This window comes from Bombina bombina, chromosome 6 (genome assembly GCF_027579735.1).
Source record: "Bombina bombina isolate aBomBom1 chromosome 6, aBomBom1.pri, whole genome shotgun sequence".
Classification (NCBI taxonomy): Eukaryota; Metazoa; Chordata; class Amphibia; order Anura; family Bombinatoridae; genus Bombina; species Bombina bombina.
In genome coordinates this window covers 723180960-723208756 of record NC_069504.1, presented here as the reverse complement: position 1 = coordinate 723208756, position 27797 = coordinate 723180960, and the positions used below count along the sequence as shown (strand labels likewise).

The following is a 27797-nucleotide window of genomic DNA, read 5'->3' as shown; positions in this document are numbered from 1 at the left end:
TGGGGGTGGCAGATTAGGGGTTAATAATTGTAGGTAGGTGGCGGCGATGTTAGGGGCGACAGATTAGAGGTTAATAATTGTAGGTAGGTTTCGGTGATGTTAGGGGTGGCAGATTAGGGGTTAATAATATTTAACTAATGTTTGCGATGCGGGAGTGCAGCAGTTTAGGGGTTAATATGTTTATTAGAGTGGCGGCGAAGTTGGGGATGGCAGATTAGGGGTTAATAAATGTAGGTAGGTTGCGGCGACATTAGGGGAGGGAGATTAAGGGTAATAAATATAATGTAGGTGTCGGCGATTTTGGGGGCAGCAGATTAGGGGTAAATAAGTATAATGTAGGTGGCGGCGATGTCCGAAGCGGCAGATTAGGGTTTAATAAATATAATGTAGGTGTCGGTGATGTCGGGGGAGGCAGATTAGGAGTTAATAAATATAATGTAGGTGTCGGCGATGTCGGGGGCAGCAGATTAGGGGTTAATAATTGTAAGATTAGGGGTGTTTAGACTCGGGGTTCATGTTAGGGTGTTAGGTGTAAACATAAATTTAGTTTCCCCATAGGAATCAATGGGTGCTGCGTTACGGAGCTTTACACTGCTTTATTGCAGGTGTTAGGCTTTTTTTAAGCCGACTCTCCCCATTGATGTCTATGGGGAAATCGTGCACAAGCACATACAACCAGCTCACCGCTGACTTATGCAGCGCTGGTATTGGAGTGCGTTATGGAGCTCAATTTTGCTCTACGCTCACTTCTTGTCTTTTAACGCCGGGTTTAGAAAAACCTGTAATATCAGCGCTGTAGGTAAGTGAGCGGTGACAATAATGTGCAAGTTAGCACTGCACCCCTCATAACGCAAAACTCGTAATCTAGCCGTCTGTTCTTTGCTGCTCCTGAGATAAACCTTTCAGCAAAGGATAACAAAAGAAGGAAGCAAATTAAATAATAGAAGTAAATTGGAAAGTTGTTTAAAATTTTATTCTCTATCAGAATCATGAAATACATGTTTTTGGTTTCATGTCCCTTTAAGTACATAAATATAGAACTGTGAAAACTAAGTTTACAATGTATAGTTCTAACTGATAATTCACTAGAATCTTTTATAAATCACTGATCTCCTTTGGAACCTTTCTCAAAATTCATATATTAGGAATACAATGGTAGTTTATAAATCAGTTTTTTTTAGGCAAATTTAATTTTGTAATCACTTTGGCTTGAAATGTATTAAATTACTTTAGGTCTCTAAAGGACAAATCATTTATTGTGGTAACTCTTAAATGCCCAATTAATAGTCAAAGTGAATGGTGGGCTCATCACCAGAACAATGAATCCCTTTTCATCACCCCAAACTGGTACGCAAAACTGTAAAATCATTGTGTTCTCTAAAAATTTATTTAGCAAGATAGGAAATTTCTAGTTTCTAGAGCAATCTTCTTGTGATATCACAGAATATGTAACACTGTGGTTCCATAAAAAGAAAGCCTGGGAAATCCTGATATATATCAATGATTAAGCAACATTTTTCCTTTTTGTTTTGCCCCTTTACTAGATGGACATAAGAAACGGATTATACCAAACTTTAACTAATTATTACCATTTCCTACTAAGCTAAATTTCAGTTCACAAAGCATTTTGTGGGTGGGTTATATTGGGGATTGTAGAGGGTGCAGGTAGTTGTGGTAAGTGTTCCTTGTTTTGGCGTTACAAATAGTTGTGGCTAGGGTGTTTTTGCATTGGGGGGTCCAGACAAATGCTAGAGGAGTCAGGATTTCTTTGATTATTGTAATTAGGAATTGCATTTATTTTTAACAAGATATAATACTGGTGCCTATATTATATAGTTACAAGTATTATAGCAACGTAGGTCAGAAACTGCTTGATGGCTGGTTAAAGCAACAAGCCACTGGATACCACTCCTATTTAGTGACTGGCAAATAGCAAGCTTCTATTAAATACACAGTCTAGTTTAAATTAAGTTTATAATTTTAAATAACTTTCCATTTTACTTTTATCATGAAATTTGCTTGGTTCTCTTGGTATTCTTTGTTGAAATCTATACCTAGGTAGACACATATGCTTATTTCTAAACCCTCGAAGGATGCCACTTATCTCAGTGCATTTTGACAGTTTTTCACTGCTAGACAGTGCTATTGTATGTATGCCATATAGATAACATTGTGCTTACTCTAATGGAGTTACCTAGCAGTCAGAAATTCTTGGCTAGAATGCAAATCTGTCAAAAGAACTGAAATAAAGAGGCAGTCTGCAGAGCCTTAGATACAAGGCAATCACAGAGGTAAAATGTATATTAATATGACCATGTTCGAATGGGGAATTAAGGAACAAATACATTCTGGGGTAGATTGTCCCTTTAAATAGTAATGGGTTGAATATGATAAAGTAACTAAAATGGAGTTGTTATTAAAAATTAGATATGTGTGATTCGGTTCGGTTCGATTCGGAAATTCGGAAAATTCAGCAAATTCGGTGATTCGGATCGAACCGAATTTCCGAATTAAAATTCTGCCGAATTTTCCAAATCGAACCGAATTAGTTTGAATCGATTCGTAAATTCGGGATTGCCATTGGATTACACTAGTATTGTACAGTATGTTAGGTTAACACCTAATATACAGTATAATACTAGTCTAATCCCACCTAACACTTACCGAAATGCAGAATTTCCGAACCGAATCGAACCGAATCAAACCGAATCCAGCCGAATTTCTTCTAATCTGAATAAATCCGAAACGAACCCGAAACGAATCGATTCAGAATTTTCCAAATTTGAATTGATCCGAAACAAACATTGAAAAATTCCGAATCGATCCGAACCGAACCAAATTTTTTCGCCATGCACATGTCTATTAAAAATTAACTATTGATACATTTTCATTGTATATTAGTGCTAGTTTGAAATAACAAATCTACATATTGTTTTGCATTGTAGGGAAAAAAAAAATGTCTTTTAAATATAGAAATTATATTGTGCAGAGTAAGCATGTTTTTACCCTCTGAGTTGACTTAGGTAAATTCATCTGCCAGTCATTTAACTACCTACTTAGGCACCATAGTGATTTACTAAACTTGAAAGTTTGAAATAGGTCCAGATTGATAATATGGAAACTGCAAATAAAATGATAACGTTTAGGGAGGTGTTACGTCCTTTTCTTTAAACTTGTAAAGAAACAGCATGTCCCGAGCATTGACAAATCTCTAAGCAAAGTCATTTATGCATAGAGCCTATCGTCAAATAACATTTACCGATCTCTAAAAATAAATAAGTCCCCTACTACCTATGTGGCATTTGAATTACATGTCTAAAAGCTACATGAATTATTAGCGTGGTCTGTGATTTAGTGGTAGAATGCCTGTCTTTTTTTCAATAATTTATGTATTGAGAAACTATTTATGTTTTATTTAAATGATTTTCTGCTTTAGTTTATAGTAAAATGCTCCACTGTAAGCAGAAAAATTGTGTTTATTGTTCTTGCTAAGAATATAGTGTTTTTCTGATTTTAATATTTATAGTGTGTGCATTTACAAATTGTTTTGAAATATTATTGAGAGAATAAGATATTGCCACTAGACACTAATCTTTTTTATCATATAAAGATATAATTTTCAACTTGAATATATATATATATATATATATATATATATATATATATATATATATATATATATATATATATATATATAAATTATTTTATTTTTTTTGCAAAGGCACAAATAAGCAACCAATATGAAAGGAGAACATTAAACAAAAGTTGATATTATTAAAGGGACACTGTACCTAAAATGTTTCTTTCGTGATTCAGATTGAGCATGAAATTTTAAGCAACTTTCTAATTTACTCCTATTATCAAATTTTCTTCATTCTCTTGGAATCTTTATTTGAAATGCAAGAATGTAAGTTTAGATGCCGGCCCATTTTTGGTGAACAACCTGGGTTGTCCTTGCTGATTGGTGGATAAATTCATCCACCAATAAAAAAGTGCTGTCCAGAGTACTGAAACCAAAAAAAAGCTTAGATGCCTTCTTTTTCAAATAATGATAGCAAGAGAATGAAGAAAAATTGATAATAGGAGTAAATTAGAAAGTTGCTTAAAATTACATGCTCTTTCTGAATTACGAAAGAAAATTTTTGGGTACAGTGTCCCTTTAACTCAAGTGACGCAATTACATTGTGCTACATATCCTTTTATCATGTTTTCATAGTTTATAGAGTTCTTAGCATAAATGGAGCCTATTAATTATCTATATTTGGGATATTAACATGCTTGTCTGTTGTTATATTGCCGATACCTACAGCTAACTACTGACCATAAGAAGTGAGACCTGCATAATAAAATGCTTTGTACAGAGCATGCTTTGTAATCCACATCACGTACAAGTGCCTGCTCATAATCAAAAAGTAATTTAACATAAACTTGACCACCACCTGTCTTTTTTCCAATTTTAGAGAGTTTCCCTGGGAAACCCTCTTTATGGGCCTGATTATATAAAGCTCTCTGCTCAGATTAGATGATATAAAATGATCCTCTAGATTATGAGATTCTAAAATGGCAGATTTTGTTATACTTCGCCACGGGGCATTCTCTGCCTTTCAAGATGTGGAGAGACAAGCCCAGTGCAATAAAGCACTGCATGACATGAGAGTGCTGCTACATTTACACTTTTTGCTTTGTAATTTATATTGGTGTACACTTCAGATTAAGTTTTATTACATTTAAACCTTGCACTTTCATTTTTTGTATTTTATAGTATATAGATTATGTGTACAGCAGTAAATTCTGATTATGCTTTGACAGTTTCTGTGTAACTTTAACCAACTTTGAATATTTGTATCCCTTACAAATTAAATTGCACTTTGTATTTCTTTTATTTAAAATAAAACTGAGAGCTTCATTACTTTATATGGGCCTGATGATAAAATATTCTCAAGTTTTGAGAGAAATTATAGTGCAGACTTCACAAGGACTAAACTCAATAAATTCAGTAAGAAAAGGGGCGGGACTTGAAAGTACCAGAAAGAGGAGATATACCTTCCATACCGCTAGATTTGGAGTTTTGTCGGTAACGACCCGAAAAACTAACGCCGGCTTTTTTCTGGCCGCACCATAAAAATAACTCTGGTATTGAGAGTCCACAGAATGGCTGCGTTAGGCTCCAAAAAAGGAGCGTAGAGCATATTTAACGCAGCTTCAACTCTCGATACCAGAGTTGCTTACGCAAGCGGCCAGCCTCAAAAATGTGCTCGTGCACGATTCCCCCATAGAAAACAATGGGGCTGTTTGAGCTGAAAAAAAACCAAACACCTGCAAAAAAGCAGCTTTCAGCTCCTAACGCAGCCCCATTGTTTGCTATGCGGTAACCCTTCCTACGTCTGCACTTAACACTCTAACATGTACCCCGAGTCTAAACACCCCTAACCTTACACTTATTAACCCCTAATCTGCCGCCCCCGCTATCGATGACCCCTGCATATTATTATTAACCCCTAATCTGCCGCTCCGTAAAACGCTGCTACTTACATTATCCCTATGTACCCCTAATCTGTTTCCCTAACATCGCCGACCCCTATATTATATTTATTAACCCCTAATCTGCCCCCCACAACGTCGCCTCCACCTGCCTACACTTATTAACCCCTAATCTGCAGAGCGGACCTGAGCGCTACTATGATAAAGTTATTAACCCCTAATCCGCCTCACTAACCCTATAATAAATAGTATTAACCCCTAATCTGCCCTCCCTAACATCGCCGACACCTAACTTCAATTATTAACCCCTAATCTGCTGACTGGAGCTCACCGCTACTCTAATAAATGTATTAACCCCTAAAGCTAAGTCTAACCCTAACACTAACACCCCCCTAAGTTAAATTTAATTTACATCTAACGAAATTAATTAACTCTTATTAAATAAATTATTCCTATTTAAAACTAAATACTTACCTGTAAAATAAATCCTAATATAGCTACAATATAAATTATAATTATATTATAGCTATTTTAGGATTTATATTTATTTTACAGGTAACTTTGTATTTATTTTAACCAGGTACAATAGCTATTAAATAGTTAAGAACTATTTAATAGCTAAAATAGTTAAAATAATTACAAAATTACCTGTAAAATAAATACTAACCTAAGTTACAATTAAACCTAACACTACACTATCAATACATTAATTAAATAAACTACCTACAATTACCTACAATTAACCTAACACTACACTATCAATAAATTAATTAAATACAATTCCTACAAATAAATACAATTAAATAAGCTAGCTAAAGTACAAAAAATAAAAAAGAACTAAGTTACAAAAAATAAATAAATATTTACAAACATAAGAAAAATATTACAACAATTTTAAACTAATTACACCTACTCTAAGCCCCCTAATAAAATAACAAAGCCCCCCAAAATAAAAAATGCCCTACCCTATTCTAAATTACTAAAGTTCAAAGCTCTTTAACCTTACCAGCCCTGAACAGGGCCCTTTGCGGGGCATGCCCCAAGAAGTTCAGCTCTTTTGCCTGTAAAAAAAAACATACAATACCCCCCCCAACATTACAACCCACCACCCACATACCCCTAATCTAACCCAAACCCCCCTTAAATAAACCTAACACTAAGCCCCTAAAGATCTTCCTAACTTATCTTCACCCTGCCAGGTTCACCGATCCGTCCTGAAGAGCTCCTCCGATGTCCTGATCCAAACCCAAGCGGGGGGCTGAAGAGGTCCATGATCCGGCTGAAGTCTTCATCCAAGCGGGAGCTGAAGAGGTCCATGATCCGGATGAAGTCTTCATCCAAGCGGGAGCTGAAGAGGTCCATGATCCGGATGAAGTCTTCTATCAACTGCATCTTCAATCTTCTTTCTTCCGGATCCATCTTGCAGACCTCCGACGCGGAACATCCTCTTCTCCCGACGCCTACTAGCCGAATGACGGTTCCTTTAAGGGACGTCATCCAAGATGGCCTTCCTTTGAATTCGGATTGGCTGATAGGATTCTATCAGCCAATCGGAATTAAGGTAGGAATATTCTGATTGGCTGATGGAATCAGCCAATCAGAATCAAGTTCAATCCGATTGGCTGATCCAATCAGCCAATCAGATTGAGCTTGCATTCTATTGGCTGTTCCGATGGAGGCGACGTTGAGGGGGGCAGATTAGGGGTTAATAAATATAATACAGGGGTCGGCGGTGTTAGGGGGAGCAGATTAGGGGTACATAAGGATAACGTAGGTGGCGGTCGGCAGATTAGGGGTTAAAAAAATTTATTCGAGTGTCGGCGATGTGGGGGGACCTCGGTTTAGGGGTACATAGGTAGTTTATGGGTGTTAGTGTACTTTAGAGTGTACTTTAGAGCACAGTAGTTAAGAGCTTTATAAACCGGCGTTAGCCCAGAAAGCTCTTAACTACTGACTTTTTTCCTGCGGCTGGAGTTTTGTCGTTAGATGTCTAACGCTCACTTCAGAAACGACTCTAAATACCGGAAAAATCCCATTGAAAAGATAGGATACGCAATTGACTTAAGGGGATCTGCGGTATGGAAAAGTCGCGGCTGAAAAGTGAGCGTTAGACCCTATTTTGAGCCTCTAACGCTGGTTTTCACGGCTAACGCCAAACTCCAAATCTAGGTCATAGAACGTAATGAGGCTCTTTGGAATACAGAATTTCACAAGGGAGAGTGAAGTTAACAGAACACCTGAGACTGATACAAAGGCTTAGTTAACAGAAAATACAAATTAAATTAAAATGTGTTCTCTGCAATTTAGCTTGCTTTTGCCCCTAGTTTAGTATACATTACTTTTCTGTCAGTTAAATAAGTGTATTGTGAATTTTGATCAAACTTCACCTACATACAGCTGGCGAGATAATTCAGTGAGATCAGTTTCTGTAAAATGCTAACCGCATTTCACAAAAATTGTGAGAGAGCTTCAGACATACCCTGGGAACTCCACTGTTCAGAACATCGAAATCCCCTGTCCCTTCTTCTTTTCAAAGCTGTCAGTTTTAGAAAAAAGAGAAAATGCAGTATAATTTGTAAAGATGCACATAAATATAAAAAGTATGATTGTAATTTGTTAAAACAACACATAAACTTTCAAAAGATAATCAGAATTTGTAAAATAACTGCTGTATCAAAATCTAAATGTATTGAAATACAGAAGAAAAAGTGTAAAGCTTTAAATGTAATAATACTGAAAGGATCCAATCTGAAGTTTAAAGTAATATATAATACAAATCACAAAGTACAAGTGTAACAAACTTCTCATATCATGCAGTGCTATATTTTACTGGACTTGTCTCTTTGTCACATACAGAAATGCAGGAAACAATGCTTAGAGTATAGCAACATTTTAGAATTTTGTGAGAGATCTTGCAGTGCTGGAGGATCGTTTTATATCATTTCATCTGACTGGAGATTTTTATGGGAGACATCTCTCATCTCTCCAGGTTCTGCCCTTTTTCTTATAGTGAGTTCAGCCCCTGTAAAGTCTGCACTACAATTTTCATCAAGCCCTATTATCAGCATTTAAATTGTATCTTTTTGCATGTCTGATGCACCAGGGCCTTCTTTCTGAACCTGTGAAATATAACCTATGCCAAAATAGCATATTGCAGTCTACATGAACCATGTGCTACTCATAGGAAGATTGCCCATCCTAACCCTTCTTGGTCCTTAGTCCAAACCAAGGAATTTCTGAAGCAGAGTAACCACTTTGCAATATATTTTAATTATTTTGCCCCCTTTCCACATAATTTAGTTCTCAAAATTCTGGATTTTTTATTCTCAGAAATACACCCTGCTGACTCCACAAAGCTAACCATGCTACATATATTCTCCTATCTGGTTTTAGCAGTCAACAACTAAAAAAACTGTGTTATGACGATGTCTAGCCTTGTCTGCAGACTTGAGCCTGAATTGGCTCCTCCAGATAAGGCAAATTATTTGTGGAATTGTTTTTTTTAAAAACTATTAAAGCAAACACATTGTTAATTTGTTTTAAAATCGTTACATTTGGCTGATGTTATTCTATAGCAAGACAACAGAAATGTGTTGTAATTACAAAGGTATTCACATGTTTTCATGTAATTTAGCTCTGAAAATTGTGGATTTTCTATTCTCAGAACTTGAAATAAACCCTGCTGACTCCCCAAGGTGAACCCTGCTACATATATTTTCCTTGCTGGTTTTAGCAGATAATAACTAAAAAAAACAATGTTATGACCATGTCTAGCCTTGTTGTCTGCGTACTTGAGCCTGGATTGACTCCTGCAGATAAGGCAAATTATTTGGGGAGTTTGGCTTTTGAAAAACTATTGAAGCAAACACAAGGTTATTAATTTTTTTTTAGATTTGGCTGATATTATTCTATAGCAAGACTACAAAGGTGTTCACTGTCCCTTTAATAGATTAACCAATTAAAGGGACACTAAACCGAATTTTTTTCTTCAATGATTCATATCGAACATGCAATTTGAATCAACTTTCTAATTTACTCCTATTGTCACATTTTCTTCTTTCTCTTGCTATCTTTATTAAAAAGCAGGAATGTAAAGCGTAAGAGCCGGCCCATTTTTGGTTGAGAACCTGGGTTATGCTTGCTTATTGGTTTGCTAACTGTATCCACCAATAAGCAAGTGCTATCTATGGTGCTGATCCTAAAATGGGCCGGCTACTAAGCTTTAAATTCCTACTTTTTAAATAAGATAGTAAGAGAAAGAATAAAAATTGATAGTAGGAGTAAATTAGAAAGTTGCTTAAAATTGCACGCTCTATCTGAATCATTAAAGAAAGAAATGTAGGTTTAGTGTCCCTTTAAGGGTTGTGGTGGTGAATTCACTGTTAAACTTAAATCTCCAACTATACTAAATTATGAGTAACTGATTAAAATGATTAAATTATATTGCTATGTCTAATTCTCCTACTGTCCTACACCAAATGCAGTCTAAAAAGAAAATTTAGGTTTCATACTAACAGTGGATGAATATGTTTTGTCATAAAGATATATACACGTTTTTACCATTACTGTATGTGCTGACTAGCAACTGAAATTAACATAATGTTATCTCTGTAATCTTTATATTTATATTTACAAGGATCAATGGCTCGCAACACAAGAAAACCAAATCACACATAATTTGGAAATCTTTCATGCCCACTAGTTCCTTCTCTATTGGATCAGTTGAGAAATATTTCTTTGCACCGAATCAAAACATGGAAAGTCAAGTTCTTCTGAAAATAAAGAATAAAGGTAAAAATCTTCAATTCTTTAAAATGACTTTTAAATGTACCATTAATAGTTTAAAAAGCAAGTGATTTGTCTGAATTAAAAAATAAACCAAAATTGCCTTACCTAACATTACACAAAAGCCATCAATGGAGATAAGACTTAAAAATGAATGTTTGTATTACTGTAATATAAAGAAAACATATATGAGTGTTCATTATTTTTACTTATTTACTGATTAACAAATGCAAGAATGAATGAATATATGAATAAATTATTTATTTATTTTCTGTAATTTAACTTTTCCAGTAGCCCAGTGAAACTGGACTTTATTTTGCAGGAATAAAACCCCTTATGTTACAACAATCTATGCAGTGAATGATTGATCAGGGCAGGGGCTTATTTATATCTGTATCTAACTACTCACAGCACCAGAGATAGGATAAGCGTTTAAAGGGCTTTGTCTCTGGACTTTTAAACAATGCAAATTTTCCTAAAAAATTGACAGAATTAAATACTTTGAAATAATCTAGGGGTTGACCACTATGGATCAGTCTTTTTTCTGAGGGTTTTAACTTTTTCTGAGGGTTAACTTTCTTCCCACAGCCACTGCCCTGCCCCCCGCCTCCCAGCCCTCCCACCTCCCAGCACCTATTTAATGGAAGTTGCTGCTGCCTTACTCTGAGACTGCAGCCTCTTCTAGCCTGCTCTCCTTTCTGCTTGTCGCTCCCATGCCACAGCCACTGCCCTCCCCCCGCCTACCAGCACAACACAGGTAACTCCCTTTGTTAACTTTCTTCCCACAGTCACTGCCCTGCCCCCCGCCTCCCAGCCCTCCCACCTCCTAGCACCTATTTAATGGAAGTTGCTGCTGCCTTACTCTGAGACTGCAGCCTCTTCTAGCCTGCTCTCCTTTCTGCTTGTTTCTCCCATGCCACAGCCACTGCTCTCCCCCCGCCTACCAGCACAGCACAGGTGACTCCCTTTGTTAACTTTCTTCCCACAGCCACTGCCCTGCCCCCCGCCTGCCAGCCCTCCCACCTCCCGGCACCTATTTTATGGAAGTTGCTGCTCAACTGCGCAGCATCCGTGTGTGGCGGGTGCGGCACTGGCGCGCCGAAGGCAAGCCCGTCTGTGCCCATCCACGTCTGGACTGCATCCAGTGCCACTAACCCTGGCTCCAACAACCACCGCCACTACGACACCAGCACCCTCCTCCATCTCAACACCGGTAGATCTTCTACCTGCCACCACGCATCCCTGACGAACACCATAGGACCCTTCACCTTCCGCAACTACGCCTTCTCCTCCCTCCGAACCACTAACCTGCCAGTCACCTCACACGCCTTCTCCTCCCTACGAACCTTCTCCTCCCTACGAACCACTAACCTGCCAGTCACCTCACGCAAAAACAACCGCAACCACTTCAACTGCATCCTCCTCAACACCCACTCCGTCCGCAAGTACGCCGTCGAAATCTGGAACCTGCTCAACTCCACCTCCCCAGATGTTGCCTTCCTTACTGAAACCTGGCTGAACTCCACATCAATGCCGGACATCGCCATCGCTATCCCCGATGGATACAAGATCTCCTAAAAGGGCCGCAGCAACCGACCAGGAGGAGGCATCGCCATCGTCCACAAACACTCCCTCCACGTCACAACCAGCTCCGACTACCACTCACCAGGCTTGGAACACCTACACTTCAAGATCCAGGTCAGTCCCAACACTACCCTCTGTGGCAACCTCATCTACAGACCTCCCGGACCTCGTCCTGCCTTCTGTGACTCCATCACCGACCTCATCGCACCCCACGCCCTCCCCCCCAACAGACTACATCCTCCTCGGTGACCTCAACTTCCACCTAGACAACCCCAATGACCACAACACTGCCAACCTCTTAGAAAACCTTGGAACCATCGGACTAAAGCAACTCGTCAACTCCCCAAACCACTTAGCCGCACACACACTCGACCCTATCTTCTCTGCAGGCAACCACATCTCAGTCAACCACATCACCGAACTCCATAGGACCGACCACCATTGCATACATTTTTTCCTTCAACAAACCCACCGCACACCTCCGGCAGCACCACCCACCCCGCAGAAACTGGAACAACATCACCGAAGACCAACTGCACTCCACCCTGAACAAGTGCCCCCCAGCTACCTCCACAGATGCCAACTCCTCCGCCCGCAACCTCCACCACTGGCTCACATACTGCGCCAACACCCTCGCCCCTCTCAAGAAACCGTCCATCCGCCAACCCACCAACAAGGCTAGTTGGTTCACCCCTGCCCTCCAGGACTCCAAACACCACTGCAGGCGATTAGAAAGGACCTGGAGATCCAGCAAGATCCCCCTCAAATAAAACAGTCTACAAAGAAGCCATCACTACCCACCACCACCTCATCAAACCACCAAGAAGACAGCCATCCAAGAGAGAATCAATGCCAACGTCCACAACAGCAAGGAGCTATTCACAGTCATCAAGGAATCAACTAAGTTCAGAAAGGACCTCAAGACCTGGCTCTTCGACTGAACTGCAACCCTCAGTGCCTTGAGACCCTTATGGGTGAATAGCCGCACTTTACAAGAACCCAATAGATAGATAGAGGTCCGACAGACTATTGTTAAATATGCCCCTAAAGGTAATTCAGCTGTGGGTCATGGATGATATTCATATGGGGACTATAAGAACCTTTGGGGGCCCAATTATCAAGCTTCATACAGAGCTTGTGGGCCCGTGTTTCTGGCGAGTCTTCAGACTCGCCAGAAACAGAAGTTATGAAGCAGCGGTCTAAAGACCGCTGCTTCATAACCCTGTCCACCTGCTCTGAGCAAGGCGGACAGGAATCGCTGGAACTCAACCCGATCGAGTACGATCGGGTTGATTGACAGCTCCCTGATGGCGGCCCATTGGCCGAGAGTCAGCAGGGGGCAGCGTTGCACCAGCAGCTCTTGTGAGCTGCCGGTGCAATGCTGAATACGGAGAGCGTATTGCTCTCCGCATTCTGCGAGGTCTTGCGGACCTGATCCACACTGTCGGATCAGGTCTGCAAGACCATTAATAAATATGCCCCTTTGGCTTTATTTAAAGACAAACCCTTTGAACTTCCTGAAATTCATTAGCATTTTCATCAATCTTACCCCTCCTTCATTGACCGATCTGACTATTAAACATTAATCAAGCCTGTGCATACTCAACTTGTAATTGAGACTTCCTATAAATTAAAATTTTGTAAAATCGGAGTTGGGTAAACTTGGGGGAACAAAGGACACCTACATGGGGCTATCATGTATTATTAGTGACTTGCTTAAACCTCCTAGCCCCAGGTCTCATGTATCTGAAGCTTTTCCCATAAGTCTCTATTCCCCAGCTAGTTTTTCTCTGGCTACATATCCTAATTATACTGAGAATTGCTTTTTTCTATGCCTATGTGTAATAGAGACAGTATGCTAAACAATACTAATTATAATATTTTGTTATACTATTTGTTAGTGTTTTCGTTTGAAGGTATGGCTTTTAACCTGTGTATATATCTAAATGCTTATTTAATGTTCATACACCTCCTTATTGCGTTAACATTTTTCTTGAATATTATAATCTGCTCTGTCAGCGGCCAAGACAGAGATACATTACCAGATTGTTGTGAACTCCTGGTGAGGTGTTAAATATTATATTTACCAGTGTTTGTTTCTCATGTTGACTTATTTTGATATGTAACACCTTGAAATGCAGTTATATATTGGGTAACTATTTAACAGTGCAGTTAGTTAGGTAGAATATTAATCTGGCACAGCTTCCCCCCAATACCATTGGTTTATGGTAATTTTTATGTCACACAATGTTTTTTATACACTTGACTCAGAGCAGGTTAATAATTGGCATCACATCAAGTTGCAAGTTTTTCTTTTATTTAATGTATACTGTCTCTAGAGTATATTGTCAATGTGTTGCTTACGGTTTGAGCCTAGCAATCATTCAGATAAGAGTTGACAATATGTACAGTTATAAACTCATTGTTACTAAAAGCTGTTCCCTGAGGAACTGGTCAGTTTTACAATGTGTATTGTACTCAAGCTGGAGTATGGTTTTGTCTTGTAATAGTTATTTGGAAAAGTTATGATCAAATGCATGTATAATTTTATTGTCTCACAGTGTGTTACTGGGTTAAGAATTTATAGCATTAACTACCTAATATTTTATCTTTATGCAGGTATTCATTTATTTTATTTATATTTCAATTTATTCAAGAGTGGGATCTACACTTGCTACAAGACCTCCATCACTTTATATTTCCTTATTGTTACAGGTCCAAGAGTTGCCTTTGTAGCTATAGGAGGTAAATTAGCATTCTATCTACAAACCTTTTTCTTTTACTTTCATAATCATTGGTTTCAGATTTAACATACCTATTGGAGCACATTATAGCTCCTTGTATCTTCTTTTTAATATGAAACCTTTAGCATTACAGTACTGTTGAAAAATAGAGGAATATATATATTCTCAGAGCTTATTGTTTACAGAGTCAGGTATCTTGCTTTGACATATTAGTTGTTTCATATAATTTTATGATATGTATCTGTAATGGCAGTGATTTGTGTACTCTTCTCTGTCTTTATTTGTACTTTATGCCTTTAATTGCCTTAATAAATATAACATGCAATAAGGACATAGCAATATGGAGGAAAAACAACCTTAAAATAATGAATAACCTAATCATCGTTACCCTTTCTAAAACTATGCATTGTATATACCATCAATTAAAAACAGCAGTGCAAGAGAACTGAATACATAGGCCTCTAGTTATGAAAGTCTGGCGGACCTGATCCGCCAGACCTCGCTGATTACGGCGAGCAATACGCTCGCCATATTCATCATTGCACCAGCAGCTCACAAGAGCTGCTGGTGCAACGCCGCCCCCCTGCAGACTCCCGGCCAATAGGCCGCCAGCAAGGGGGGGTGTCAATCAACCCCGATCGTACACGATCGGGTTGTATTGTTGCAATGTCTGTCCGCCTGCTCAGAGCAGGCGGACAGGTTATGGAGCAGCGGTCTTTGTGACCGCTGCTTCATAACTGCTGTTTTCTGGCGAGTCTGATGACGGTCTTTGTGACCGCTGCTTCATAACTGCTGTTTCTGGCGAGTCTGATGACTCGCCAGAAACACGGGGCATCAAGCTCCTTTCTTAGCTTGATACATATGCCCCCTAATGTTCAGTTAACTTTTTAGAGTGGAACAGTTTGTCATAGTCACTCATAACTTGGGTTTAAGTTGGCTTGTTCTTAAAAAAGCACTGTTTTAAAATAATAAAGCCAGTGTTACCAGAGTTTTAAAACAGCTGAGTTGACCAATTACCTAAGGTAGTCATTCAAACTCCATTTTGATCAGTTGTTTGTTTTGTTTGAGTTGACACAATGCAAAGTCAATTGCTAAATAAACACAAATTTGCAGGTTAGAGGGCAGCTGTTGTTGAGGGATTGCATGTTCTGGTCCTTTGGAGCATGTAGTTTTGGGAATGTTGACCCTGCAGCGCTGTGTGTTTGGCCCCAAAGATGGAATTGAGGACGCACAGTTGGGGTGCTGCTCAGGGCTCGCAGTGCACTGCTGGTTCTTGGTATATGCATTGTATATACCATCAATTAAAAACAGCAGTGCAAGAGAACTGAATACATAGGCCTCTAGGATGAAAGTCTGGTGGACCTGATCCGCCAGTGCGGATCAGGTCCGCCAGACCTCGCTGATTACGGCGAGCATACGCTCGCCATATTCATCATTGCACCAGCAGCTCACAAGAGCTGCTGGTGCAATGCCACCCCCTGCAGACTCGCGGCCAATAGGCCGCCAGCAGGGGGGTGTCAATCAACCCGATCGTACACAATCGGGTTGTATTGTTGCGATGTCTGTCCGCCTGCTCAGAGCAGGTGGACAGGTTATGGAGCAGCGGTCTTTGTGACCGCTGCTTCACAACTGCTGTTTTCTGGCGAGTCTGATGACAGTCTTTGTGACCGCTGCTTCATAACTGCTGTTTCTCTGGCGAGTCTGATGACAGTCTTTGGACCGCTTGCTTCATAACTGCTGTTTCTGGCGAGTCTGATGACAGTCTTTGTGACCGCTGCTTCATAACTGCTGTTTCTGGTGAGTCTGATGACAGTCTTTGTGACCGCTGCTTCATAACTGCTGTTTCTGGTGAGTCTGATGACAGACTTTGTGACCCGCTGCTTCACAACTGCTGTTTCTGGCGAGTCTGATGACTCACCAGAAACACGGGGGCATCAAGCATGTAGTTTTGGGACTGTTGACCTTGCAGCACTGTGTGTTTGGCCCCCAAAGATAGAATTGAGGATGCACAGATGGGGTGCTGCTCAGGGCTCGCAGTGCACTGCTGGTTCTTGGTATATGCATTGTATATACCATCAATTTAAAAACAGCAGTGCAAGAGAACTGAATACATAGGCCTCTAGTTATGAAAGTCTGGCGAACCTAATCCGCCAGTGCAATACGCTCGCCATATTCATCATTGCACCAGCAGCTCACACGATCGGGTTGTATTGTTGCGGTCTGTCCGCCTGCTCAGAGCAGGCGGGACGAGTTATGGAGCAGCGGTCTTTGTGACCGCTGCTTCATAACTGCTGTTTCTGGCGAGTCTGAAGACGGTCTTTGTGACCGCTGCTTCATAACTGCTGTTTCTTCTGGCGAGTCTGATGACTCGCCAGAAACACAGGGCATCAAGCATGTAGTTTTGGGACTGTTGACCCTGCAGCACTGTGTGTTTGGCCCCAAAGATGGGGGCCAATCTTTTTTGCAGGTGTTAGGTTTCTGACCCAAGTCTCACCACCAGTCCCAAGTTTCTTCTGTGTGCTTGGCCCCATTTCAGGGGGTGGGCTGGGCAGTGTCACTGGGTCGGTGGTCATGGAATTGGATGCTCTGACAGATTGGAGCATATTATTGTTCGATCATAATGGACCTTTCAATTTATTGCCAATAGCATTTGCTGCATAGTGATTGATTCTGGAGCAGACCTCTGCTGTTAAACAGTAGTGGGTCCTGCCTTAAAATTAGTTGTTTTACTGCAGTATCACTAGTTTGAAATTAAACCTGCAGATTTTTATCTTTACTTTTAATATAATGTACAATTTATTGGAAACAAATATTTAAATATTAAAAAAGTAGCATTTAAGAAAAAAAAAAAAAAGAAAACTGCACTTAGCAGTTTTGGAGGGCTAAATTCAGTGGCTGTGGGGCACTAAAAGTTACATTGCGGGTCTATGGTAACTGTGTTCACAGTAAATATATTTGTATCTGCTTCTATATATATATATTTATGTGTTAATACTGTATGTGTATATACACATATTTTTTAGGTATGTGGCTGTTTCAGCACAACGAGGCTTAGGTGCTGCACGTCACCCAGGGACCACTGCCTAGGTCCCCAGTTCATAAATCAAAGGAAAAGCAGGCATGTGACAGCAGATACAATATTCTTTTATTAAGGATGGTAAAAAAGGCAACGTTTCGGGATTAGTCTCTCCCTTATTCATGCCATACCTGATACAAACTAACAAGTGACTTATATACATGTGTACCACTAGGTGGCGCTCAAGTGTATTTAACTCTTTCTTATCAAACACTTAACTTACTCATAAACTAAGCTTACATTTATACATTTCCTATTCTGTATACATTGCAGTGTATCCATGAATTAGTAAAATTACTAATTTCTTATCAAACTTTCACAACAATTATAATTTACATCTTATCAATAATAATCATAGAAATACTGTGAGGTCCCAGTCTCTATTTAAACCTTTAGGCTCCAGACTCCCTAATTCATATATCCAATATGCTTCTTTTTGTTTTAATAGAATTTCTCTATCCCCCCCTCTACGTGGAATATCAACTTTGTCAATTATTTGAAATTTCAATTGACTTATAGAGTGGTTTGCTTTATAAAATGGGCAGCTAGAGGAGCTTTCACATTGCCTAGTTCTAATATTGCTCTTATGTTCAATTATTCTTTCCTTAGGCGGATCTGGTAGACTCCCCTATATAAAACCCCCCCACATGGACATTTAATCATATATATTATGAAAGTGGTCAAGCATGTAAAATAACCTTTTTATGTTATACTTTTTGCCAGTGTAGGGTGATAAAAAACTGACCCTTTACTCATGTTGCTACAACAGGGAACACCCTAGACAGGGATAACAACCTGTATTTTTGTAGTAATATACCTAGGTTTATTTTTGTTTTTTAGTGGCTAGGACCAATGTCAGCTTTGACCAATTTATTTGGATATTACTACTTCTTTTAAAAAGCAGACATAGGAGGGCTCTGAAATTCTATAATACATGGTTACAATCAGATAAAATATTCCAGTGTTTCCTAATGATGCGCTGTATTTCATTACTCTGTGCATTATATTCTGTTACAAGGATAAGTCTATCTTTCTGATTGTCTTCCTTCTTTGCTCTATCCTTAGGGTGCAATAAATCTATTCTTGGAATCAATTTTACAGTCTCAATTTCTTTCTTTATTAGACTATTGGGATAACCCCTTTCCAGAAATCTCTCACCCATCTCCAGTCAATCTCTTATTTAATGTTTTCTCATCTGAGACAATTTTGCGCACTCGCAACATTTGACTGTGGGGTAGAGACTTCAGGAGAGAAGGCGGATGAGCACTTTCAAAGTGCAAAAGACTATTTCGGTCAGTTTTTTTCTTAATAAATCAGTTTTAAACTGATTGCCAGATTTCATTACTCATCAACGTCCAGGAAATCAACCACCTCCTCACTCCAAGTCAATTTTCAATTTTATATACCTTGATGATGAATTTAAATCATTCACAAACCTTTCAAGGGTTCCAACGTCGCCCCACCAAATGCTGAAAATATCGTCAATATACCGCCACCAAGGTGGCGCCATATTGAACAAATAATTCGTTACAAAAAACAAATTTTTCCTCAAAGAGGTTCATAAAAATATTTGCATAATTTGGGGCGACGTTGGAACCCATGGCGGTACCTTGGAGTTGGAGGAAATAGTCATCCTGAAAGAGAAAGTAATTTCCCACATAGTATAATTGTCAGAAGCTGGATAAAAAATCTATTTGTGCAGAGGTGTATTGGAAATGTCATTTCTTAATGTATTTTTCTACAGCATCAAATGCACTTGAATGTTTTATATTAGTGTAGAGACTCTCTACATCTAAACTAAACATAATAAATTTACTACTAGGGAGATCTAAGGAGTCTAATTTGCATAAAAAATCATTAGTTATCTTTAATGAAGGAACTGGAGCGTTCAACATAGGGCCGTAAGATCTTATCCAAAAAATATTGAAATATTTGTAAAGACTGAATTGGTACTTGCAACCAGTAGGACGCCCCTGGAGGGTTTTTAATGTCCTTATGTATTTTTGGGGTAGAACATACATTACAGGTGTATATGGATTATCTACCTGGCAGAAAAGAAACAACATCTTTACCTATTATCCCTTTGTTTTCAGCTTTTAAAATTTATCATTTTAATTTCTTTTTGTAATTTAAATACAGGGTTATGATTAAGTTTCTTATATTTTGCCTTATTATTCAATTGATTTTTAATTTCATCAATGTAGGCCTTTTTATCTAACTTGTTGCTCCTCCCTTGTCCGCCTCTTTTTAAAATAATTTCAGGGTGTCCCTGTAGATTCTTTAGGGCTAAATGATGGTCTACAGTCATGTTATTACCCATCTGTTTAAAGGTGTTTCCATTTTTTCTGTATTTCTCCACTTTCGTTTGTAATTTTAAAATATCCCTCTGAACTAGAGTTGAAAAAGTCCCTATGCTGTGATTTATTTACAATGGGGTTAAATTTACTTTTCTTTCTTAACCCAAGCTGTTTTAAATGGATCGTTGGATTCTCATTATTTAAATTCACATTTTCTGCCCAATTCCAAAGTTTTTAACTTTAGAGTTCTTATAAATCTATGCAGGTCTTTTTGCAACTGAAAAAATTACAATTTTTTACTGGCAGAAAGAGAGACCCTTGTTTAGAAATGTTCATGATTAGAAATGTTAATGACGTTATTCTTGTATGTCTCTGGTGTGGGTGTATGTTGGTATGACAGTCTCAACATCATTGCTTACCCCTGGTGACCGGACTTCTTCTTGTTTATCATCATGGTGGTTCCCATTTAGTGTCCCTCGTCTTGGACGTAATGGTCGTGCTGTCTTCTTTTTGGTATCCTTCTTGTTTCCTTTGAGCTGGCCGCCGATGTTTTGCGCCCACCTCGTCTCTGTCTGGGTCTGGACTCCCCTGGCGATGAATCCTGTGATTCTGTGCTGCTGCCGCTTAGGCGTCGGCCCATGGCTCTGACGTCTTCTGGTGCGCGGCGTGTATCTCCGTTGGGCGCCCTCTGGGTCATAGCGCCATCTATACACTTTACCAGTGGAATAATCCGATTCATCTCGGGCAAATTTTGTGCGTTTCCTCTCCTCTATTACTTTTTTCAGCTCAGCGATCTTCATATTGGGTATCTTGCAGTATTTTCTCCAACTCAGCTGTTGGTAAGTTTTTCTTAGGCTATTTTCCATTTTCAGCCAATTTAACATTTTGCTCTTCAATTTCTTTATTCAAGCACTCTACGGTAAGCACAATAATATCCATTGAACATTTGTTCAGTATGTGTTCAAAGCTGTTACAGTAATCTTGGTTCTCCTTCATCAGTGTAGGTCTTGCTCCCATTCTCAGGCCCCTTGGGGATTCGCTTAACCCGGTGGATATTCCGCCAGGGTGTTTGCATGCAGGTTAAAAGCCAGGTTCTTTTTTGACAACTTTTCATATTCCCTGAGTTGTATGTTCAGACGGGCTACCTTCAGAAAGTCTCTTGACCCTTTTGTTAATGTTGTTATTCTTGCTGCTTCTAGTTCAGAGTAAGAAATATGTAATACAGGTATCTTGTTTCTCCTCCATTTTGAAAGCCAGGTGCACGAAAACAGGCAGGAACACTATAAATTTAGGTATGGCTTTTCAGCACAACAGGCTTAGGTTGCTGCACGTCACCCCAGGGACCACTGCCTAGGTCCCCAGTTCATAAATCAAAAGGAAAAGCAGGCAAGGTGACAGCAGATACATTATTCTTTTATTAAGGGGAGTAAAAAAAGGCAACGTTTCTGGGGATTAGTCTCCCTTATTCATGGCCATACCCTGATACAGAACTAACAAGGTGACTTATATACATGTGTACCACTAGTGGCGCTCAAGTGTATTTAACTCTTTCTTATCAAACTTTGAATTGGGCAGAAAATGTGAATTTAAATAATGAGAATCCAACGATCCATTTAAAACAGCTTGGGTTAAGAAAGAAAAGTTAAATTTAACCCCATTGTAAATAATCACAGCATAGGGACTTTTTCAACTCTAGTTCAGAGGGATATTTTAAAATTACAAACGAAAGTGGAGAAATACAGAAAAAATGGAAACACCTTTAAACAGATGGGTAATAACATGACTGTAGACCATCAGTTAGCCCTAAATGAATCTACAGGGACACCCTGAATTAATTTTAAAAAGAGCGGACACGGGAGGAGCAACAGTGGTGTTAGATAGAAAAGGCCTACATTGATGAAATTAAAAATCAATTGAATAATAAGGCAATATATAAGAAACTTAATCATAACCCTGTATTTAAATTACAAAAAGAAATTAAAATGATAATTTTAAAAGCTGAAAACAAAGGATAATAGGTAAAGATGTTGTTTCTTTTCTGCAGGTAGATAATCCATATACACCTGTAATGTATGTTCTACCCAAAATACATAAGGACATTAAAAACCCTCCAGGGCGTCCTATTGTTGCAAGTACCAATTCAGTCTTTACACAATATTTCAATATTTTGGATAAGATCTTACGGCCCTATGTTGAACGCTCCAGTTCCTTCATTAAAGATACTAATGATTTTTTATGCAAATTGGACTCCTTAGATCTCCCTAGTAGTAAATTTATTATGTTTAGTTTTAGATGTAGAGAGTCCTCTACACTAATATAAAACATTCAAGTGGCATTGATGCTGTAGAAAATACATTAAGAAAATGACATTCAATACACCTCTGCACAAATAGATTTTTTTATCCAGCTTCTGACAATTATACTATGTGGGAATTACTTTCTCTTTCAGGATGACTATTTCCTCCAACTCCAAGGTACCGCCATGGGTTCCAACGTCGCCCCAAATTATGGCAAATATTTTTATGAACCTCTTTGAGGAAAAATTTGTTTTTTGTAACGAATTATTTGTTCAATATGGCGCCACCTGGTGGAGTTAGGAGGTGGTTGATTTCCTGGACGTGAGAGTAATGAAATCTGGCAATCAGTTTAAAACTGATTTATTTAAGGAAAAAAAACTGACCGAAATAGTCTTTTGCGCTTTGAAAGTGCTCATTCCGCCTTCTCTCCTGAAGCTCTCTACCCCACAGTCAAATGTTGCGAGTGCGCAAAATTGTCTCAGATGAGAAAACATTAAATAAGAGATTGACTGAGATGGGTGAGAGATTTCTGGAAAGGGGTTATCCCAATAGTCTAATAAAGAAAGAAATTGAGACTGTAAAATTGATTCCAAGAATAGATTTATTGCACCCTAAGGATAGAGCAAAGAAGGAAGACAATCAGAAAGATAGACTTATTCCTTGTAACAGAATATAATGCACAGAGTAATGAAATACAGCGCATCATTAGGAAACACTGGAATATTTTATCTGATTGTAACCCATGTATTATAGAATTTCAGAGCCCTCCTATGTCTGCTTTTAAAAGAAGTAGTAATATCCAAAATAAATTGGTCAAAGCTGACATTGGTCCTAGCACTAAAAACAAAAATAAACCTAGTATATTACTACAAAAAATACAGGTTGTTATCCCTGTCTAGGGTGTTCCTGTTGTAGCAACATGAGTAAAGGGTCAGTTTTTTATCACCCTCACAACTGGCAAAAAGTATAACATAAAGGTTATTTTACATGCTTGACCACTTTCATAATATATATGATTAAATGTCCATGTGGGGGGGGGTTTATATAGGGGAGTCTACCAGATCCGCTAAGGAAAGAATAATTGTACATAACAGGCAATATTAGAACTGGCAATGTGAAAGCTCCTCTAGCTGCCCATTTTATAAAAGCAAACCACTCTCATAAGTCAATTGAAATTTCAAATTAATTGACAAAGTTGATATTCCACGTAGAGGGGGGGATAGAGAAATTCTATTAAAACAAAAAGAAGCATATTGGATATATGAATTAGGGAGTCTGGAGCCTAAAGGTTTAAATAGAGATACTGGGACCATCACAGTATTTCTATGATTATTAATTGATAAGATGTAAAAGTTATAATTGTTGTGAAAGTTTGATAAGAAATAGTAATTTTACTAATCATGGATACACTGCAATGTATACAGAATAGGAAATGTATAAATGTAAGCTTAGTTATGAGTAAGTTAAGTGTTTGATAAGAAAGAGTTAAATTACACTTGAGCGCCACCTAGTGGTACACCATGTATATAAGTCACTTGTTAGTTTGTATCAGGTATGGCATGAATAAGGGAGACTAATCCCGAAACGTTGCCTTTTTTACCTCCTTAATAAAAGAATATTGTATCTGCTGGTCACCTGCCTGCTTTTCCTTTGATATATACACATATTAACAGTATATATATATATAATCATATACATATATATTTACATTATGCTGCCGCTACTTACCCCCTTTGCTGCGCTAGTTCTGATGCCATATATAACGGCATAAGAATGAGGCTCCCATTGGAGCCTATAGAAGTGTGCCCTCATTCTGTTTAATTTTCCTGGTTAATTTTCTGAGTGCTAATTGGTTAAACGAGCTTGCGGTAGCAATAACCCAGCCACTTGTAATTGCTGGTTAACTAATGCGCACACCCGCAAATGGGCAAAATTACCCATTTGCGGGCGCATGAGATAATTATGCGCTTCACTTGTAATCGAGCCCAATTTGTATTCTGTAAAGATGAGGGTTTGGAACTGTGGCTCATAACTTAACGGTTCATGATTTACAGTATAACAACTGTTTAAAATCCCCATATATTAAGATGACATACGTTTCTGGCACTTTCTTCTTATGAAAAATAACTTCCAGGAGTGTTCTTTATGTTTTCGGATTAAAATCCAGCCAAATCTGAAATATTAAATTCTCAATCTATGTTTAAAAAAAACAAATACTGAAATTTAAATATTAAAAGTCTAAATTTAATCAGCTAATCAAACAAAAATAATTAATATGGATTAAGGTAATTTGTATGTTTTGTTTTGGGTTTCCCTGTCTCTGTTTAAAATAGTTGTCTTTTTCTGTGTGAATTACAGAAGGCTTGCACAGTTAAACCTGGATGATTGCAATTTGCTGTTTATAGGTTGTTGCATTTTTATAGATTCATCAAAATAAGTCCCCTTGCTGGTTCTTTACATTAAAGTTATCTCTCTGAGCGATTATTGTGCCAAGTGCCCACAGGGTTATGTGCTGACTAATTGTTTACACAGGTCTCTATGACTCCCTCTCCCCTATATTGGGAAAGTTTCTATTTGCCTAATTTCTACTCCACTAGGCAACTAGCTTTAACCATTTCCTCTTTTGGAACTGTGAGGTAAGATTCCTATGTAATGACACATTTAATGTATGTAATATAATTATTTATAAAGCACCAACATATTCCACAGTGCTGTTCATGGGGTATAGGATAAGTAAAACAATGATACAATACTGTAAGAGAAAGACACAATTTAAAACAATACTGTATAAATATAGCATGAATTTAGGGCCTTATGGTAATTTACAATCTAGGAGGGTGAGAAACAGGAGTTGAGGACTGCAAGGATGAGAAGGATGTTAATAAAGAGTTGGATGAGGGCAATTATTAGGTAGGTGGAATTTATTTGTTACTGAGTTGGGTGGTAGGCCTTCCCTTAACAAAAATGTCTTTAGGAAGCATTTACAAAAAGGCAGATTGGGGAAAAGTGCATTCCAGTGGGTTGGTGCTGCATGAGAAAGTCCTGCAGTATATCATGGGAGCATGTTTATGGTCTGAAATGGGAAAGCGGTCAACAGTTGAAATCAGATATAGAGAAAATTACCAGGTTAATAGAGTGTCTACCGTGGTTAGCAGGTAATAGGGTGGGTTGTGGAGTCTAAGTGAGGAGGTGAGTGAAAAGAAGTTTAGAGGCAGAAGGGGCAGATGAGTTAACAATAGGGATGTTCAAGTCCAACAGTATTAGAGTGATGGTAAAAGGCACCCTGGATACAGTTTCTGCTGCTCAATCCAAATACAAGCAACCCCCAATAGTGGAGGGATCCTCACAAGACTTCTGGAGAGAGAGGACAAAGGGTACACACGACGAGGGGTGCTCTTATTGTAGTATGTCATATAAATATATACTTCAAAGACAGGAAAATATAATGTGCACGTTTATGGTCTGATCTCTCTGTTGAGTATCAAGCAAATATAACTTCTGCATTAGAACTCCTTCAAATCATAATCACTGCATATGCAGATGAAGAAGATAAGTTGAGTTGAGAGAGTTATATGCAAATTAAATTTAATAGAAAGGTGAAACATTGGTGACTGTATGTTTTGAGAGTAAAACTCATAGTAAGAACATTAGTCAAGAAAGGGATAATGTCTGCAACTGAAATTGACAAATACCGGTGCAAACAGTTACTTAGAGGAACCCTACCCGGGGATCCCTCATACTGCTTCCCTGGAAAATCTCTTATGTATCTCCTTCTATCATTTGCTGAAGTAATGCAAGAGTTAGGAACTATAGAGAACACTTATCTTAATCGTCCATGGCTGAGAACTTCCGAGAAATCCTCAGCTTAGGAAAATCAAAGCGAACAAAAGAGAGAAAAAAAAAAGAAAGAACCTCACCCAGAGATCTTGAATCAAACCAATCAAACTACCCAGGAGAGTGAACAGAAGAAACCTCTCAGAAGCTTAATGTGTAATGGTCTTGGGCATAGGGCATCCCATTGTACACAATGATGTTCTTCAGGTTTAAACATTTGTCACAGATTCCCTTGACTAAAGAAAAGAAGTGTTGCACTAATAGCGTTTAAAACAGGCTGCAAGCCTCAGAGTGGGACCCAAGGTCTTAGGTTACCATCATCTTCAGATCTTTTAATGATGCTCATCTGCATCACTTACCAATTGCTCCAGCTACAGGTATTAGTTTTAGGGGGCTCACAAGCCTGTACAGTTGAAGTAGGGGGTTAGAGCACAGATCGTCATCCCACTACTTAACATGAGAAAAACTTGCCCGATGAATATATAGTCTTTGGTGTTCCCTAGACCCCACCAATCAAGTTTCACTATCCTTCTGGACACTATCACTAGTATGGTGCGAGACCTGTTTTAAAGCCTACTTGGGAGAGGTAGGAGATGTATCCACTAGTCATGTGGATGAATTGGAGCCCACCTTAAGGAAAAGAATGTCACAAACTGACACCAGAATCACTGACTGGGCAGTTCCATTACTGGGGCCCCCAGCCTCTGACTTTACAACCTGGAGAAATAAAATCTATCAAGAGCTGTTAGGCCACTTTGCAGGAGAGGGAGTAATAAAAAGTGAATAGATCTATTGTGTTGAAATCTACAGGGAGTGCAGAATTATTAGGCAAGTTGTATTTTTGAGGATTAATTTTATTATTGAACAACAACCATGTTCTCAATGAACCCAAAAAACTCATTAATATCAAAGCTGAATAGTTTTTGGAAGTAGTTTTTTAGTTTGTTTTTAGTTATAGCTATTTTAGGGGGATATCTAGATGTGTGCAGGTGACTATTACTGTGCATAATTATTTAGGAAACTTAACAAAAAAACAAATACTATACCCATTTCAATTATTTATTTTTACCAGTGAAACCAATATAACATCTCAACATTCACAAATATACATTTCTGACATTCAAAAGCAAAACAAAAACAAATCAGTGACCGAATATAGCCACCTTTCTTTGCAAGGACACTCAAAAGCCCTGCCATCCATGGATTCTGTCAGTATTTTGATCTGTTTCACCATCAACATTGCGTGCAGCAGCAACCACAGCCTCCCAGACACTATTCAGAGAGGTGGTAACTGTTTTCCCTCCTTGTAAATCTCAAATTGATGATGGACCACAGGTTCTCAACTGGGGTTCAGATCAGGTGAACAAGGAGGCCATGTCATTAGATTTCTTCTTTTATACCCTTTCTTGCCAGCCATGCTGTGGGAGTACTTTGGACGCGGTGATGGAGCATTGTCCTGCATGAAAATCATGTTTTTTCTTGAAGGGATGCAGGACTTCTTCCTGTACCACTGCTTGAAGAAGGTGTCTTTCCAGAAACTGGCAGTAGGACTGGGAGTTGAGCTTGACTCCATCCTCAAACCCGAAAAGGCCCCACAAGCTCATCTTTGATGATACCAGCCCAAACCATACTCCACCTCCACCTTGCTGGCATCCTGAGTCGGACTGGAGCTCTCCTCGCCCTTTACCAATCCAGCCAC

The 27797-nt window shown here is 38.7% G+C and overlaps 1 protein-coding gene and 1 long non-coding RNA gene across 4 annotated transcripts in view; one reads left to right on the top strand and one right to left on the bottom strand.

Moving 5' to 3' along the window:
* Window positions 1–27797, top strand: part of LOC128663544 (cytokine receptor common subunit beta) — a 214123-nt gene that overhangs the window by 22316 nt on the left and 164010 nt on the right. For all 3 annotated transcript variants that reach the window (XM_053717921.1, XM_053717922.1, XM_053717920.1), the window contains one exon: window positions 10118–10272. The gene's annotated coding sequence lies outside the window, so the exon portion shown is untranslated. The remainder of the gene's footprint in view (window positions 1–10117; window positions 10273–27797) is intronic.
* LOC128663545 (uncharacterized) overlaps window positions 1–27797 on the bottom strand; it is a 147223-nt gene that overhangs the window by 22338 nt on the left and 97088 nt on the right. Inside the window, exons 2-3 of the long non-coding RNA XR_008402883.1 lie at window positions 24361–24437; window positions 7961–8017 (exon numbers count right to left, since the gene is read on the bottom strand). This is a non-coding gene — a long non-coding RNA (uncharacterized LOC128663545). The remainder of the gene's footprint in view (window positions 1–7960; window positions 8018–24360; window positions 24438–27797) is intronic.